The sequence below is a fragment of the Xenopus laevis genome, chromosome 3L (assembly GCF_017654675.1).
Source record: "Xenopus laevis strain J_2021 chromosome 3L, Xenopus_laevis_v10.1, whole genome shotgun sequence".
NCBI lineage: Eukaryota > Metazoa > Chordata > Amphibia > Anura > Pipidae > Xenopus > Xenopus laevis.
In genome coordinates this window covers 103,975,286-103,995,335 of record NC_054375.1, presented here as the reverse complement: position 1 = coordinate 103,995,335, position 20,050 = coordinate 103,975,286, and the positions used below count along the sequence as shown (strand labels likewise).

General features: G+C 37.1%; 1 protein-coding gene across 1 annotated transcript in view; it reads left to right on the top strand.

Moving 5' to 3' along the window:
* The window catches only part of bmp7.2.L (bone morphogenetic protein 7, gene 2 L homeolog), a 51,443-nt gene that overhangs the window by 17,926 nt on the left and 13,467 nt on the right, over nucleotides 1-20,050 (top strand). The window contains exon 2 of the mRNA XM_018250673.2: nucleotides 7,033-7,083. The gene's annotated coding sequence lies outside the window, so the exon portion shown is untranslated. The remainder of the gene's footprint in view (nucleotides 1-7,032; nucleotides 7,084-20,050) is intronic.

Sequence of the window (20,050 nt, the reverse complement as noted above, 5' to 3'; positions counted from 1 at the left end):
GTCGATGGGCGTCAAAATAATTTTGATGTGCGACAATTTTTATGCGTGACAATTTTTGCTACTTTTTTGTCCAAATGCATTAAAGTCAATGGGCATCAGAACAATTTGACGCGCAACACTTTTTACACACGGGACTCTTTTGTCCAAATACATTAGTCATTAGTCAAGTCAAGGGACGTCAAAGAAAAAAAAATGTTTACGCGCATCAATTTTTTACACATTCATCTTTTTATGTCGCAGTAAAATTTTCCAAGGCAAATTTTTGCAGCTGTTTTGCAAAACGATTTGCAGTTGGCAAAATGCGGAAATTCGCTGCAAATCCTTGCCTGGCGAATAAATTCGCCCGTCGCTACTAGATAACCAATGATATGTAAGTAAGCGAGAATCCATTGTGTGCGTTCTTTAAAAACTGTTTTTAAAAAATGTTTACCCTACTTTTCAGTGTTGTGTATTATGCAGCCAGCGCCGATTCAGATTTAGGAGCCGCCTGAGGCGGCTCCTGCAATGCCGCCCCCCCTCACCAACTTACGTGTCGGGAGGGGAGGCAGAAACTCTATTGCGGAGAGCGCAATTGCGCTCTCTCGCAATAGTACAGCCGAATTTCCGGTTCAAAAACCGGAAATTCGGCTCTTAAAGGTGCAGGAGCGGCTTTTTGCCGCCCCTGGAATCCTTTCAGGTGCTGCCGCCTGAGGCGAGCGGCTCAGCTCGCCTCATTGGTGGCGCGCCCCTGTATGCAGCACAGTAGCATGTACAGAACAGGAGAGGCTGTCAATATTCTAGCTAACAGAGAAATAACTGGAACTCTCACATATATTTATTATTCTTGCTGTCACACATTTTTCAGATTTACTGATTAGGTGAGAAGCAATTAGTGCTGATGGCTTTGGCATGTCCATTAGTTGGAGAAGTTTAATGCACATTACAAGTGAGTCTATGTTGGGCTAGCCATTAAATCTTAATCATCTGTCATCAGTATACGATATGAAGGTAGAAAAATGCTCTTGTATGTATAAAAGGATATTTCTATTTAGAAATGTTTAGATAAAGAAGACCGAAAAGAGATTCATATGTGAATATTTCACAAATACTGCGCTTCTGTGCATCTTATTCAGCTCAAAGAAAGATATTAATATGCTGTTTATCTATTTATTCAGCTCAAAGAAAGATATTAATATGCTGTTTAGAAATTAAAAGTGTATCATTTAAACCATAGCAGAGTGGCCAGGGTCAGTGGTTGGCAGTGGCACTTGCAGAAGTTGGGGAAGAAATTTTAAAGTCAGTCTCCATATAGTGGTGGAGATTAATCTCAATCTTATTTTAAGTGGCATTGTTTTCAGTGAGAGGTGCTTTTATAGCTACCAATTCTGCATCTTCTGAAAAAAAGGTCCATTTTACTCTATATAATTTATGTATGTAAAAAAATATGTTCATAAAACACTTACACTTTAGCCAGTAAACAGAATATGCAGTATACAGTAGTATTATTGGAATATACCATTGCTTGTGTCAATGTACTGTATGTTTTGTAGCGTGTGAAGGCTTAAGCACAAATTATTAGTGCTTTGTCACAAAGAAAAAATAATTTGTATTCCTATAAAAGGAGTTTATAATAAACTACAAGAAAAGTAACATTTATAGGCGCGCAGTTCATTTTTATGTGAAAGAAAATTATAGCCTGACAAAATATTTGCAAGCTAAAAGAGATCATAATTTCAGAAAAGTGAAAAATAAACTCTAAGCAGCAATTCATGTAGTAGTACAGTACATCAAAGTGGCAGTTCCTTAAATGTATTTTGTTTTGTACTATTGGTACGAGGATTTGTACCCTGGCCAAGATCAGTGCTAGCTTCTGGTTATATTAAATGTATTTCTTGCCTAGGCACCTATAACTATTCTAAAAATAAAAAAATGGACCTAATGCAGCCCTGGTTCCCAGGAGGACAGACCAACATCTGATGGGAAGGCGATCAGAAAAAGAGAGTAAAGAAGGGAAATAGAAAGAAGAACACAATGGGAGTTGCAGTAGTAGAAAGGCAATTACATGTAAGATCAAGTTATTGTAAAAGATGTAAGATAGTGGTCAGTAGAGGGATAGTGGTTGTCAAACAGTAAAATAAAGGAAGGGAAGGGGAAAGAGAGAACCACAATTTCATCAATATATGTTTAATGCCATAATAAGATAATGTAGCTTTTCTTTATACTGGAGAACAAGAAAAATTAAACTATATTTACCTACTACACAATGTAATGTGGGGTACGAGCACCCCATTAATAACATTTGTAAGCTAGCTATTATTTTACAGCTGTAGTTGCCCTAAAATGATTTGTGTTCCCCCAAGTAACATCATAAGAACGCACCTGGTGGCACATACAGTATTATAGCCACACATTGTAAAACGAAAGGGTTTGCCTTTTTTCTCATTATTCTGAAAAATATTTATGTTTTTTTAAAAAAATAAAAAAAAATGTTAACATAGCAGTTGTGCTCTTTTTTAAAGTATAAATGCTGGATACCGTTCTGCATTCCATAGCTCATGCAATAAGCATTGGAAAGCAATGAGATAGACAAGTGATAGTACTCAGTACTGCTACTGAACACTACCACTCTAACTGGTAGTTTGGCCTCTGCCTTCTTAGAGAAGTCTGGAAAGTTTTGGTAAATATATAAGAACTTGTTGGGAATAAATCAGCTCCCTGTGTTAGGTATACAAGTAGGTCCTAAACTACACCTGAGGATAGCAGAACAGTTTCTCAGAGACTATATTACCCTCTGTACTGCCAATTTTATTTACGGTAATACACAATGCCACTGGTGATGGCTAATTTAGATGTAAATAATCTCAGGGATGTCAAGAGACTTCATAAGAAGCGGAGATCACTTGTGGTTGCCCCTGTGTTGTATATGCTGTAGTCTGCTAGAGGCCTATGAATATATAAATGACAAAGCAGTGAACTTGTTCTTTTACACTTTGCAGAACAACAAAAGTCATTGCATACTCAATAAAAGCCCTTGAAGGATAGGAGATGTTGATATTATTCAAAGCTTTATTTCCCCAATTTGAAATTCATGGCAGATGTACACTTTTCTTTTAATAATGTCTTCCATTTTCTTTATTGATCGCTCTGGGAATCCCTTGTGGTACATCAGGCACGGAGAAAATGCAATCATGCTGAGAACCTGAGAGGCAAAAAAAGAATATGTGCCAGCAGGGAATCTCTTCCATTTTCAAAAATGAGTGTACTTTCTTTAACGCCTGTCTAAATATGATAAAAGGTCTTGACTTAACTTGAAATATCTGTAACGGCTTTGCCAGAAAATGCCCCTACAGTGCACCAACTCATAGGCTGTCATTGTTCTCTGCGGCAAACTCTCCTGCGCTCAGCTGTTTGTAGAACTTGAAAATCAAATTTCATTGCCTCATTGTGAGATTCTTCTCATTGATTTCTTATTTGCTGGAACCTTTAGTGTCTAACTGATTATCTGGGCATGAGTGAGTGGTCCCAGAGGGTTAACAAAGTGTTTTAACACCGCTGTCAAACTCACATTAAATCTTCCTCAACTTCTCTGTATAAAATGCCAGCCCAAGCAGAGCCTTCAGAAAATTACAGAAAATTTGGGGAAAGCATGATTTTAATTTACAGACCTTCAGTTCAAACTTGTTCTCTAAACTGTCACCTGATTTAATTTGTCTATACTTGGCCAAACACAATGAAACACAATTCAATGATAGAAAATAAAACAGACTTCAGAGCTGTGTACTTAAACGGATTCTGTCACGTTTTTCAAAACGCATTAGTAATAGTGCTGACACGAGGCTAGACATGCTTTTACATTCCCTGGTGCCCTCAGTCATGTGACGTGCTCTGATAAACTTCAGTCACTCTTTACTGCTGCACTGCATCAGTATGATCAGCATAACAATGGGAAGGTAACAAGATAACAGCTCCCTGGAAGATATGAGAAGCTCACTCAATAGTAAAAATCCAGTTACACTGAGTTGGAAAAACAATAGCTTAAAGGAATTCTGCCATGATTTTTATGATGTAGTTTTTATTTCTAAATTACACTTATACTGCAAATAATTCACTCTACAATATAAAATTCCTGAACCAGCAAGTGTATTTCTTTAAATGGTAATATTGGTGTAAAGGCAGTCATCTCAGGTCATTTTGCCTTGTCATGTGCGTTCAGAAAGAGCCCGCTCTTAAGGATGGAACTGCTTTCTTGCAGGCTGTTTTTTCTCCTACTCAATGTAACTGAATGTGTTGCAGTGGGACTTGGACTTTTCTATTGAGTGCTGTTTTTAGATCTACTAGGCAGCTGTTATTATGTGTTAGAAGCTGCTATCTGGTTACCTTCCCATTGTTCTGTTGTTAGGCTGTTGGGGGGAAAGGGAGTGAGGTGATATCACTCCAACTTGCAGTAAAGAGAGACTACATTTTATCAGAGCACAAGTCACATGACTGGGGGCAGCTGGGAAACTAACCCATGTCAGATTTCAAAATTAAATATAAAAAAATCTGTTTGCTCTTTTGAGAAACCGATTTCAGAGCAGAATTTTGCTTGAGCAGCACTATTTTGAAAAATATGTTTTTTCCCATGACAGTATCCCTTTAAACCTGCCAGCTGTCCTCAGTTATGTGACTACACCATACAAATCATGACAGAATCCCTTTAAATAAAAGCAATTCCATCATGAAGTGCTGGCTCTTTCTAAAAGCACATGACCAGGCAAAATGACCTGAGATGGCTGCCTACACATCAATATTACAACTAAAGAAAAATACACTTATTGGTTCAGGAATACAATTTTATACACTGAGTGAATTATTTTCAGTGTAAACAGTACAATTTAGAAATAAAAGCTACATCATAGAAATCATGACAGAATCTTTGCAAGAGATTTGTACTGCTGTGTCCAGAGATGCCACATGCATATTTGGTGCTGGATAATGAGCTATTCCACAATTATGCACAGTATATACCAGGAATTATATGTGTAAATCACTTTTCAGTATCTAAACATAAATCTGGTTATACCAGATGATCATGACTTCAATTCAATTATATTTGACATACGTTTTAGTAGTATGCTTCTATTTAAAAAACATTTTCTTTCTTTTTGAAATAAAATAAATTATTGCATTTTAATGGCATTTAAACACCCTGCCAGTAGCATTTGCAATTATTCCTGAGTAAATAGTCCTACATATAGTGTAAAATATTAAATTTCAAGGTATTGGAAGGTCGAACTGTCTCTTTAAAACTTCGACTTCGACCATTCGCCACCTAAAAGCTGCCAAAGTGCTGTTTTAGCCTATGGAGGACCTTGACTGTATGGAGGCATTTGGGGGATCAAAGGTCGAAGTAAAAAAAACTTTGAATCGAAGTAGATCGAAGTAGCGATACTTCGAATCGTACGATTCGAAGTAGGCCCACTTCAACTTCAAAAAACTTTTTGAATTCGAAGTTCAAAATTTTTTTAACTTCGACCTTTGATAAATCTGCCCCCAAGTGTTGACACTGTCCAAAGTAATATTATGCCACCAAATATTAGGAAATTGATATTTGAATGAAAAATGCAAAATAACCTAGACATTGTCTGACTATGCCCTGGCATCATCCGCATAAAACTGGGTACCGAAACTGCAATTTGGACACAAGAAAGCAGATGTCTGGGTATATTAATTGTGACATATTGTGTGATACTCTTGTTATCATATAACAGACATGCTGTGCAATATCATGACATTTTTTTAGTAGTTTGTATGAGAACTGAAACAATCAATGCATTTTAGGGCACATTAAAACTAAATTAAATCGAACAAGTGTTCAAGGTTTTGAATAGTGATGAGTGAATCTGTCCTGTTTTGCTTCGCTGAAAAATTTGTGAAACTGCGAAAAAAAATTACGAAAAATTAGCAAAATGCATTGAAGGAAATGGGCATTAAAACGCAGCAATTTTTTACATGCATGATATATGTCCTCTCTCCAAATGCATTAAAGTCAATGGGCGTTTTTTCAAGGAAAAATATAGAATCAATACAGCTCCAGGCAGTAATTTTCAACTGCAATGTGTTTTATTCAGCAGTGCAGGCACTTTTTTGGGCGTTTTTTCTTATGCCGACTTTTTGACCAAATGCATTAAAGTAAATGGGCATTTTTTCTGCAACTTTTTTTGTCGCGGCAAGATGAAGAAATGCGGAATTTCACTATGAATCCAAAGCTGGCAAAAAAATTCACTGATCACTAGCAATGAAATAACTCATTTGTATTTATAATGCATGAAAATATGTACATTTATTGCACTAAAGGATATCAAACGGAGTTTTTTTTGTGCAAAAGTAGTTGTTCACCGCCTCTTAGATGATTGGATGGTCCATGAGAAGTTTCATTGTATCATACCTTGTGCAAACACATAAAGAACTAACATGGACATAAATGGCATTTATTTCCTCAAAACAAATATTAATGGAAAATTGCCCAGAGCATTCTTCTAAGCACTTTGGCTATTGACGCAAATTTTTTTTAGTTTTCACAATATTAGCAGTTTATACCTAGCTGATATATTAAAAATGAATTAAAAGCATCACCTGCTGGTCAGTTCTACCTGGCAGTTGGGAGAAAATTTCAGAAGATAAAGAGGAAAGTCTTCTGATGTTGCTTTGCTTAAAAAAGAACAAAACCTAGTTATATGATTATACCGGAATGGGATATCAGTGAAGGGAATATTGTGTTAGACTATTAATAACATGAAATATAGTATACAGACCTTTTGTGTAATCAGGATCTACATGAGTCCTTTTGCCCATAACTAATATACAGTGTTTGTGTTGTTATATAAGCCTTCAAGTACAGCAAAGTCATGACAGAAAATGTATGTCCCCCCCTCCTACCCTTTGATCTTTTTAGTTGATTAATGGACAGCACATGTTACATGAGAATACTGGTAGTTCCTAGGTGTTGTAGTCTTTTCACGCCTTTATCTAGAAATTCACTAAGTGACTAAACATATTTTCATGTTCTTTTAGATACTGGTGAATTATGGGAAGTCCGACACAGACCAGTAACTTCAGCATGTTGTGAGTAACACTGTGACCCTTTCTCTTTCCATTACTGTTCTTTGACTAAACTGAGGTGAATACACAATTATGTTAGAGGAAGTTTTTTCTTTTTAATGAACCATTCATACAATGTAAGGGCTTAACCTAGTGTGCTGCTTGCCACATTTTATTTCATTATAATCTTCTCATACAGAAGTAATGCATTCATATTTACAGCACTATACACCGATATCTGTATTTTCTACAAAAGCTGCTCTTTTAATGCACGCCAAGGTTATTCTGTTCCTTAACCAGCCTTTGCTATTATTTATTTTCTGATTTATTTCTTCCAGTATTTGCTGAGTCTTCAGTCAGTAATCCTGTTGTCCTGAACAGTATCATATTCCCTTATACAGTTTAAATGTACTGCATCATCATAACCCTGCTGCAAACAGGATGATAAGAAAATAATGTGCATTCTATTTGCAAATGGCAAATGTGTTGTGCGTATTAAACTCTAAATGACCTAGTAACTAGTGGGTTTTATTCTGTGCAACACAAGGGCATACCATGAGGGAGAATTATTTTTCTCTTTTAATACAAATTCCAAGGGTATTGCAGATGTTTTTTCCTCAAAATTGTGTTTCATAAATGTCAGCGTAATGGTGTTTTAACGGAATATAACAATAACCTGTGTATTAGTCCATTAGTATTTTATTTTAATAATCTGTGCTCAGCTTTGTCTATTCAAATACGTTGATGCTTAATTCCTATGTCTATGGTTTTTCTGTAATATGCAGCAATATGTTTATTGCCTTAATGACGTAAACCTTTTTTTTAGAGTTTAATTTGCAAGGGTTTAGGCCCTAAACTGGGTTTGTGTCTTAAACTGGGTTCTGACACTGGGGCCACATGAACCCTGTGTTCCACATTAGGGGCCTAACCTGATGTAGCTTGCTCTGGTGAGACACAGGAGACAAAAGGCAGATAAAGTGCAGGTTGGTAACTTTTGGTATACAAAAAGCATGTTTGAAGATAAACCGCAATAATATTCTAGTTTTGCTTAGTATTCCAGTTTGCACAGTAATATTGGCCTGTTTGTAAGAGAGTGAATTGTGTTGGGAGAGGGTGAAATGGTTAAAAATGTTGTTTGTGAATTATGTGATGTTAATGAGACTTTTGTATGTAACACTGTGTAAATGGTTATCTCAATTCACTAGGTGGCAGTAGAGTGTTATTTGGGTGAGTGGCCAGCAGGTGGAGCTCAAGGATAAGAAAAGTGTAATTTATTCCCCATTAGCAGATGGGAGACACATGAACAGAATGAGGACCAGCACATGCAGAGGAAGTGATACAGCAGTGGCTGGGAAGCTGGGCAGCTATAAAAGAAGGCCACACCCTAGAGTTAGGATCTGAATGGGAGGATGCTGTCTGAAAGGAGCAGTCCTGAAGAAGAGCTAAAACAGAAAGTAAGATAGAATTTAGCATAGTAGTTCATAGTTTAGCAGGCACTAGGTGTCTGAGATAGGGAAGTTAGTATGGGTAGTCTTTTGCCCCGACAAGGAGCGTAGTCGTATTAGGATCCGGGGAATAATTCCCAAGATAGGGTAATAGTGGTGAGGTTGTTAGGCAAGAGAGGGTGGAAGTAGAAGACTTCAAGTCCAGGTGGCTGGTACCCGCCGGAGTGGTCAAGGGGCACTGGTCGAGTGCCGGATGATCGAAGCGGGGGACTGGTGGAATGGTGAAGGGGTGTAGTGGTGCACCGGATCACCGAGCCAGACCAAGGAGGACCAGCAGATTGTGAGTAAAGAGTAACCCTATTGTAAACGCTGGGTAGTAACGCACAGACTACCAGGTCGGAAAGCAATTGAACGGTTAAAGTGGAAACGGCAACTGAAAAGTCTGTTGGAATTTGTATATGACTGCCAGTAACGTATCCGAAAAATAAAGAAGTTTCATTTTTTTAAGAATCGGTGTTCAGACCTTTTTATGTTTGGGGTCTGTGTCAAGAAATTCCCCTTACATGTTGCATCTGAGTCTTGCCAGTATGCAGTGCTGGGCTATGAAAAAGAATAAAGACAAGCATGACCTATATACAGTACTGCTGCCTGCGGTATTCCCACAAATGTTTTTTTTTCTACATCTGCCCTGCCAAGCTTTTTCTTATCAACTTCAGAGCTGAACATTTTGGTAATTTGGATTGTGATATATATATAATTACCTAATCATATACCCCTTCATAAGGGTTCAGTTATTGTGCTCATGTGCAGTTTAGGCCTAAGATAGCACATGTGACACAACGCAAACTGTGACACAATGTAGGCATGTGTTTAGTATGGACTTTAGATAACCTTGCATACAAATTACAATGGGTCACACATATTCTGCCCACCTATTACCTCTTACATGTTGGATGCATTTTGCACTAGTGATGTGCGAGTCGGGTAAAATCCGACCCGCACCTGACCCTAACCTGCCCTCCCTGAAAAAAGCGATGGGGTAAGCAGGAGTGCGTCTATAAAAAGGAAGCTGGAAGTCGGAAACTGGTAGAAACCATCTGACCCGCGGGTATTAGGCTGGCCTGCACATCACTCATTTGCACCATTACAGTGAGGAGTACATTTTTGTGCCCAGCTTTGGTAAATGAGTTCTATAATATCAAATAGACTCACATATTAGCAAATTAGCAGCTGTTGTCAGCAATTCCATTATCTCACATAAGCCAGTCATGAAATCCTCCCCTGTAGAAGATATATGGTGCAAATTTGGGGAAACCATGGTTCTCTTCTGTATTGTGCTTGTTTGGTACTGCATATTTAATTGTTTTTAATTTAAAAAAAGCTTTATACTACCATTAGTGGGGAGCAAAATGATTATCCCTAGTTTACCTGTGAAAATGGCACCCATAGGGGCAAATTCTCTAAAGGACGAAGTGCCTAACGCTAGCGTTAATTTGCTAGCGTAGCGCATTGTAGTTAATTCGCTGATTCACTAACGGACACTGGCGTAAATTCGCTAGTGTTACTTCGCACCCTTACGCCTGGAAAATTTGCGCAACGGACGTAACTACGCAAATTCACTGACGCGCACATTTTTCTGAAAGCTGCCTTTTACGCTAGACTTCCTTTGCCACCTCAGACCAGGCGAAGTGCAATAGAGTAGATAGGGATTGCTTCAAAAAAAGTTCAAATTTTTTCTAAGTCCCAAAAAACGCTTGCGTTTTTTCTATATTATGGGTGATAGGCTGAAAATGATCGAAAAAATTTTTGGGGCTCCCCTCCTTCCTAACTCATGGCAACTTAACTATACAGTGGGCACATGTGTAGGGCAAAAAAAAAATTTTATTTGATGTTTTGAAGGTTTCCCAGGCATTTGTAGTGATTCTACGTATTCCTCCATTGAAATTTGAATTTGGCGCCGTATGCAAATTAACCATCGCTAGCGTAACTTCGCTTCGCTTAGCGAATCAACGCTAGAGCAACTTCGCAACCTTACGCTTCCCCTGAGCGCAACTTTGCATTTTAGTGAATTTGTGTAGCGCTGGCGAAAATATGCCTGGCGAAGTGCGGTGAAGCGGACGCTGGCGCAACTACGATCTTAGTGAATTTGCCCCACTCCAGTGGGTAAAAAAAATAGTTGGGACTTCATAGACTTGAAATGCATTTTGGCAAATTTTTGGCAAAGCGAAAGGGGTCAGATTTGCCCGTCACTAATTACATAATTTAACAACTTATATAGTCAGACATTAGAGGTGCTTTGTAAAATGATGTGCAAGGTCAGTCTAGAGACCCTTTCTTAACCCCAAATTAATAATGCGGCTGATGTTTTTTAGAGCAATATTATTTCCATCTTGTGGGCTACCAGATAGCAAGCATCTTATTGAGCTCATTTCATTGTGTTTGACCTGTAAACATTCTCTACTACAGGTCATGTCTGTTTACGCAATTGATTGAACTCATGGTTATTTTAAAAAAAATGTGGAATGAATTGTTTACCATAATCCAGAGTCTTTACCTTTTATTATAAAAAGGTTAATAGTGTTTATAAACTGAGAAATGGGGAATAAAGCCTTCAGTACAGACTGAAAATCCAGAGAGTGAGTCAGTATTTCATTTTGATTAAACCAAATTATATGTTATAGTTTTCTCAGCCTACAGAAGACAACGTATTGGATATATTTCCCTTTCCCGCTCTCCTTAGCCGATAATATTGTTATTTTCACAAAACTTAAAACCACTATTGGGCATGATTTGCAAGAATGAAACCATTTATATAACACATTATATTTTACTGCAGACCCTAATAAACCTATTCTCATGCATTAGTGATCACAATGTTCTGTCTGTTTTAATAACTGTACATTTTATATGCAAAAATCTATATTGCAGGATTATATAAATCAATATTGTTTCAGCATACAGATAACTTGCAATGGCTTTCGAATGCACGTCTAGGCTCAATTCTTATTAATGCATAGAATGTTAATACATTGAGTTGATTTACCTTTGAATATTATTGTGTTATAAAGCTGCCATCTTAAATACCCTGTCAGAAAATATTCAGCTTGAAGCTGCACACTGCAACATTTACAGTTAACAGTAAATATGGAAACCCTGCATTAAAGAAATTATTACCCCATGAAAAAGCAAGGATATGCAATTTGGGACTGAATTGCCTATTGCCATCAAGCCATTAAAATCTGAGATGTTCCTTAAATGCAATAAGGACATAGGCAGGTAAACAGCATCAAACACATGGCTTTATCAAATGTGCGGTATATCATTTTTTTGCCATCACTCACAACTTGATTATAACCCAGTAAAACGATAGTAATCACTAACAAGATTTCTCATGGTATGAACAGTGTCACAGCCTTGCATGCCTATACAGTATGTAGTTTTATAGTCCGTGTATAGTTTGTGTTACTGTGTAAAAGGCAAGGGTGATCAGGAATTTTCAGTTCACATATAGCAGAGTTTTTTTTTTTGTAGATGTTGCAACATGATTGTAAAATATAAACAGGTATTGCACATTTTGTATATGCTACACGTACATGCCAGGTTTATTGTCCTGGGCTCCTTAGGGCACCCCATTCACCCTTATACTAAACAGGTAAAAATGTAAAAATGACTATCTTTTTCTCCATAATAATAAAACAGTACCTCGTACTTAATTCAAACTAAGATATAATTGACCCTTTTTGGAGGCAAAATATAACTATTGGGTTTATTTAGGGGCTTATTTAGCAAAGGTCGAGTTTGTGCGGTTTGTGAGGTTTTTTCTACCTTGAATAAACTCACAACTGGAATGTTTGCTTATTTATGAAAAAGCCTGAATGTAAAAAACTGCATTGAATGCAATCGGGGGGAAAAACTCAAATACCTCGTTTATAGGCTAAAAACATTGAATACCTCTAATTTAACGAGTTTTGGAGGGTGAACCACCGTAAAAAACAAAAATCATTACGGCAAATAACATCTTCAAATGGTTCAAGGGACCTCTGCCATTGATTTCAACATGACTAAGACAGGTTTTAGCTGCCATGTTTTTTAATTCAGGTTTTTAGCAGCTTCGGGGCACAATAAATCTTGAAACATTTGAGTTTTTTTTCACAGAACACCGAGTTTTTTAGTTAAACTACCCTCGAAAAACTTCAAAAGTTTTGAGAAGACTCAGCTCGACCTTTAATAAATTTCCCCCTTAATGTTTAAATGATTTTTTAGTAGTCTTAAGAGATCCAAATTACGGAAAGACCTAGTAATTAATTTGGCTGCATGCTAAATGGTAGTAGAGTAACCAATGCTGTGCAGCAATATAATGAAAATATTGTAATGATTAAACTTCCTCCCATGATGAGTATTTTATTTCAGGCTTATCAAATGACATACTTACCTTGGGATTTGCTAAATATAGCGGAAATGCTTCCGTATGTTTGGCATGCATCTAGTAGTCTTAAAATACACATTCCACATTGTAAATTAGCAATAAGTTGAAGGTTTTTAGTATCCCTTGCTCTGTAATTACCCTATGTACACGAAAAAATTATCAATAAAAGTTAAGGTTTAAGTTAATATTTATTGGTGCTGCCCTGGTTTATCTTGGGGGGAGGGGTTATTGCTGTAGTCTTTAATACACCGTATTTCAGTGTTACATTGTAAGGTGATGCTGCAAAACATGTCCATCAAGTTTTTGGATGTACAGATTGTCTGTCCAAAGTTATCCAAAAATGCTTGTTTTATGTTCAAATTACCAGAAACTGTGCTTTTTTTTTTTAAATTGAACTTATTTTTTCGAACGTCTTTTTTTTAATTCAAACATACTTGAGTAACTTTTACAAAAAATGACAACTTTTAATTTTACAAAAATAACTAACAGTCTCAAAATTCACATCTTTTTATACTTTTTAATATAAAATCTTGACTTTTATCCTTTTAATATACATTCAGGGCAATGGCAGGTCTGAGAAGAAGGCCCATTGTTCTCTACCTCTCAGACCTTAGCCACAGGCTACAAATTAAAATTCTAAACACTGAATTTCAGTTGCTTGACATGGGCAGGGACAAATACCTGCCTTTTCCCCCCAAACTGGCCTAGGATTAATCCACTCGCTCACCATACATTTGTTGGAGTCTTTTTGTCCACAGCTTTATTGCACAACAGATTATTTAACAATAGATAACACATATATCAATAACAATTATATTAACAACATTATAAACATACAAATATGAACAGTGATATACCATTAACTTTAATCCTCTGCAAGGCCCCTGGCAATGGACCCAATTAGGTGCATGCAATCGTTAAGCCACCAGCCGCTTGTGCCTTCTAGCATGATGGGTACGCAGGACTGCATGCTACCACCAATACAACATACCCTCCCAGAGACCACCGCTCTTAAGCTGGCCATAGACGCAAAGATCTGATCGTACGAATCGAGGATTTTCGGAACATGTGTGGAGAGTCCCGACATTTTTCGTCCGGTGGAGATCGGTCATTTGGTGGATTGGACAAGTTAGAAAATTTCTGTCGGCTGCCGATAATATCTCTGCGTGTATTGTCGATTGTACGATTTTCAGTGGGAGACTGTCAGAACATTGCTGATCTGTTCTTTTACTAATCTGACTGGTAAGACTTTGATCTGAATGGTTAGTGGCGGGTCGGGAGATGGGAAAGTCCGATCGTACGATCGGATCTTTGCATCTATGGCCAGCTTTAGAGAGGAACACCACCAACCAAGTTCCATTAACCAACTTGGTACTTGGTAAAAACGCCACTTAATTAACTCTCCCCATTGCCAGGGACCCGCCACCCGGCTGTGACAACGGGCTATTCCCTCTCATCACCTCTTGGTTAGTCAGCCCAATACTCACCATTCCACATCAACTTATCCTGTGCCCCACTAACCCAGGCCACAATTGTGACAACTAGCACAAAGGGTTAATACAAGGGAGGGAGGGTGGGACTCCTTTTCTTCTTCCAAAATGGATGCCCTCCTTAGCAGTTAGTGCTACACATCCCTTTACAACTCCACCCCCCAACTACATCACTAAACCCATTGCTAATCCCCTGCCAGGCAGCTTTGTCCCGCCCCTGTCATGCACCCTTTGCCAGCATGCACTGTCCTGGGTTTCACTTTTATTGCACAAAGGTTTGCAGCAGAGCAGCTCTACTGTGCCTACAGAATAAGTATGGCATAACAACCACTGGAAAGTTAATTTTCCAACATGAAATGTGCTGTTGCTTGGGGAAAAATTTGTACATTGAGACACTCAAACTAGAGATTTGTCAAATAGACTTTCATAAATCCTACAAAAGAGAGACAATTTTCTCAGATATTTTATATAAATGAAGTAGTCCATCTCATAATTCTTGGTATGTTGTGGGGAATGACGGACATTTTGCAGTTGGCCTTATTTTTTATCTTTTGTGGTTTTAAAATCATTCAACTTTTTGATCAGCAGCTCTCCAGCAATGTTTACGAAGTCAGAATGGATGACCGATAGGATCTAAAAAAAAGTGAAGCAATTGAAAGTATCAGCGGTGTAACACAAGTCAGCAGGGCCTGCCAGCACAAGCATTTCAGGACCCTACACACTTGGTAGTACCAGTGATAATCTACACCCTCATCCTTGCATGTGTGCTCACAAACCATGACACTGAAACATTAAGGCAACAAAAGGGGTGCAGGGGTGGATTACAGAATCCTTCACAGAACAAACCCCTACCCTCTTCCCAGTGGGGTCTGCTGTATGTTAGTTACACCATTGAAAAGAATCAATAAAATGTAGCCATTCAAAGCTTATGGTTGCTGGGGTCAGTAACCTCCAAACAGCAATTTATACTGCATTTTGATAAAAAAAAATGAGTCCTGCATGCAATCTAGCAAAGGGGTTACTGGGGACACAATTTTCCTCCTGAGTAAATCTTTTGTATAATATATAATATTGATGTTAAAGGCACCCCTTGGTCTGTTGAAAGATACTGAAATTGATATCTACATTTTAGTTGGGGGTAATAATTGATGTCACAAATGAATTTGCTTGAGTTATAATAGTACAGTATATCCAGAATTCTTGCTTAGTTTCTTTATGTTGTGAACTCCAAGTTCCAGCAATCGTTGGCTTTATATGCTTTAATGATGCTGTATATTTAACAAAATGCAACCTTTAGGTTATAATTGTGATTAAATACATTAGTTACTAATGATAATTGCTGTACTTGAAAGCCTATGTTAATTCTCAGCTGCCGGTATCTAATGAGCGTCATACAGGAATTCTATTTAAGCTTTTGTTATTTTAACTTTAATAATGTGTCCGTGACTTCAGTATGCTTGGTATGAATTATTAGCCTTGATGCCAATTGTGATTTGATTATTTCTAGTGATTCAATATCATCATAGCAAATGTGGCTATTAAATAATAAGATAAAAAAAATCTTTACCCATCTCGGACAACTTGTTCCATTGGGAAACATTCAATACATTCAGATATGTTTTTCTGATTGTTTTAGTCTTGCTTACTAAGGAGATAATAACAGGACCTGCTATTTAGAGGGTATATTGATCCAATAATCTTCCTTTTAGATACTGGATACAAATGTGCTGTAAGGGAATTTAAAGAGTATAATTGTATCATATTGAGTACTTTTGTACCACACATAGGGGCAAATTCACTAAAGCGTGAAGCGGCTAACGCTACTGCAAATTTGCGAGCATGACGTCATTTCGTTACTTTGCCGTTTTACTAACGGGTGCTGGCATAAATTTGTTAGCAAAGTGGACCTACTCAAGCGCTACTTCGCACCCTTACACCAGGTGCGATATGGCGAAGGGACATATCTACGCTAATTCACTAACTTGTGCATTTTACTGAACGTTACCTCTTGTGCCAGACTTGCCTTCGCCAGCTCGACCAGGCGAAGTGCAATAGAGTAGATAGGGCTTGCTTCAAAAAAAGTTGAAATTTTCCCAAAAAAGTCCCAAAAAATGCTGTTTACTTTTTTAAGGGTGATAGGCTGAAAAAGATTGAAAAATGTACTTGAATCACTTGCGTAACTTCGCTTTGCTTGACGAATTAACGCTAGCGCAACTTCGCTACCTTTCACCTCCCCGAGCGCAACTTCAGATTTAAGTGAATTGGCAGCGCCCTGGCGAAACTTCGCCTGGCGAAGTGCAGCAAAGCCAACGCTGGCGCAACTTCGGAGGCAAGTAAATTTGCCCCTTAGTGTTATGGCATCACACTCAACACATCTAGGGCACATTAAAGGGGTGGTTTACCTATAAATTAGCTTTTAGTATGTTATAGAATGGCAAAATCTAAGCAACTTTTCAATTGGTCTTCATTATTTATTTATTTTTATAGTATTTTCTTTAATTATTTGCCGCCTTCTTCTGATTCTTTCCAGCTTTCAAATGGAGGTCAACTGACTCTACATAAAAAACCCTAAATACTCTGTAAGGTTACAAATGTATTGCTACTTTCTATTACTTAATCTTTCTATTCTGGGCCTCTCCTATTCACACTCCAGTCTCTTATTCAAATCAGTGCATGGTTGCTAAGGTAATTTGGACCCTAGGAACTAGTTTGCTGAAATTGCTAACTGGAGATCTGCTCAATAAAAAAAAAAGCTAAATAACTCAAAAACCACAAATAATAAAAAATGAAAACCAATTGCAAATAGTATCAGAATATCACTCTCTACATCATTCTAAAAGTTAATTTAAAGGTGAACAACTCCTTTGTGTTTGTTCTCTTATTGTTTTACACTCCATTCTACTCACATTCAGTGCTATTAATTCACACTCTGTGCTATGGCAGCACACTTAGTACTACTGGGTCACATTCAGGGTTCAAGGTTATTGTCACTCATTGATATTGTGCCATGCTCAGTACTGCTGGGTCACTCTCTGTGCTATTGCATCACACTCATCATGGGACTCACAGTATTTCTGTGTTTAGATTCAATGCTATTGTGTCATTTCTTGATATTGTATGCTATAAATGAGTATAACGGAGGAAGGAAATTGACATTCATTTTGCTAAGTGGCATACGAAAGTAGCATACGAAAAGAGCTGAGAAGCTTAAAATAATGATGTGTATATATATATCTGACACACATTTCTCATAGATGTACATGTCTAAACTTCAGATAGCTGTCTCTCCACAAACAATAAATAAACATTACCTATTACTAAAATAGAACATTTGACATTATTTGCTGAATGCATTATATTCTTCCTGTAATGAGGAGCATTTGTTAAAAGTTATCAGTTAGGGGCAGATTTATCAAGGGTCGAATTTCAAAGTATAAAATACTAGGAAACTCGACCATCTAATTAAAATACTTTGAATTCGAATATCGTAGTCAAAGTATTTTTCACCGAATTTGGCCATCGAATGATCGGAGTAAAATCGTTCGATCGTACGATTAAATCGTTCGAATCGAACAATTTTAGCGAACGATTTTACTTTGATGTGTAAAGACATAGAAAATGGTTGTAGAAGGTCCCCATAGGCTAACATAGCACTTCGGCAGGTTTAATTTGGCGAAGTATTGAAGTCAAAGTTTTTTTAAAGAGACAGTACTTCGATTATCGAATGGTCGAACGATTTTTACTTTGAGTCGAAGTAAATTGGAAGTCATAGTATCCTATTCGATGGTCGAAGTATCCAAAAAATGACTTCAAACTTCGAATTTTTTTATTTTGAAAATTCCCTCGAATTCACCTCGACCCCTGATAAATCTGCCCCTAAGTATTTTGTTAGCCATTTCACTGTTTGGAACAAACAAAAATCATCTCCAGATATCAGGATAACCAGCATTATGCGTCTAAGCTAAACATTGGGTTTATTCAGCCAAGCTGCAATGCTGCCACCTGCCGGTTGTCTTGTGTTTGACATTTGTGCCGTAAAGGAGTTTTGGAGCTCATAATATATAAAGATGAAATCGATTAGACAGTGAAAGTCAAAGGATCATCAGAAATATAGCATCAAAGTGCACAGATGTAGAGCCCAAGGCCATAAACTGTCATGAAAGAAACTTTATTAAAACAATGAGCCTTTCTCTGTATGAAATGCAATACCCCAAATGTCTTCCTTAGTAAATATCAGATGTGTCCTCCTTTTTTTTTCTTTTTTATTTGATACAATGAATGTCAGAAATGGAAGTTATTTCCTTTTTCCCAGTTGGCAGTAAATACAGTTTAATGTAACCCAATTGTTTCTCAAAATGTGTGACTGTTCTGTAAATACACTTTATATGCAGAATCTGTTAATCAGAATTCACAAGCCTTAACACTAATAAAAAAACATTTAAATTATAAGATTTTTTTGCTACATACATGGATTATATGCTACTCTAGTTTAGCCATAATAAGAAACTGCCTTATTAATATGGAGATAAAGCAAATCAGCCAAAAATTAAGAGCTTGTTATTCAAAATTGGAAATTACATTGCTGTAATTGAGTTTCAGAAAACGGGTTTCTGCATAATAGATCCCATTCTTGTATTTTACCATTTTTGCATAGTACCATATGGCAACTGCTGCACTAAAGTTTTGAATCAGATTCCTAATTTGTATTTATCAGATTTTAGCAAAGAGAGAAAATCATGTGACTACAGATTATGCCGTTTTAAAGGGGTTGTTTAGATAAATTTTTACTATGATATAGAGAGTGATCTGCTGAAATAATTGGTTTTCATTTTTTATCATTTGTGGTTTTTGAGTTACTTAGCGTTTTATTTAGCAGCTCTCCAGTTTGCAATTTTAGCAATCTGGTTGCTAAAGTCCAAATTACCCTAGCAACCATGCTTTAATTTGAATAAAAGAATGGAATATGAATAGGAGAGGCCTGAATAGAAAGATGTGTAAGAAAAAGTAGCAATAACAACAGATCTGTAGCCTTACAGAGCATTTGTTTTTAGATGGGGTCAGTGATATTGATGGGCGATTTAATTCGCCAGACACGAATTTGCAGTGAATTTCTGCATTTCACTGCAAGCAAAGTAAGAAACTGTGGGAATAGTTCGCTGGCTAGAAATCAGCCATGTCAAAAAAGAATTGTGCGCGCGTAAAAACTGACGCGCATAAAAATATTTGGACACCCATTCACTTTATTGCATTTTGACCAAATAGTCGTTAATATAAAAATTGTCACTCGCGTCAAAATTGACGCGCATCAAAATTATTTTGCCGCAAATCATTTCTCGAATTTCGCAGTAAATTAGCACAGATTCGCCCATAACTAGTCAGTGATCCCCATTTGAAAGCTGGAAAGAGTCAGAAGAAGAAGGCAAATAATTCAAAAACTATGAAAAAGAAAAAATTAAAACCACTTTGAAATAATTAGTCATTCTATAACATACTAAAAGTTAACTTTTAGGTGAACCGCCCCATTTAAGGAATTGGGTTTTGCTCAATGCTCAGAATTTGTCCCAATGTTGCAAAAAGTGCTGGCGGAAGCTGGCAGATACAAAAATGTGTTGTGAGAAAAATCATTTCTC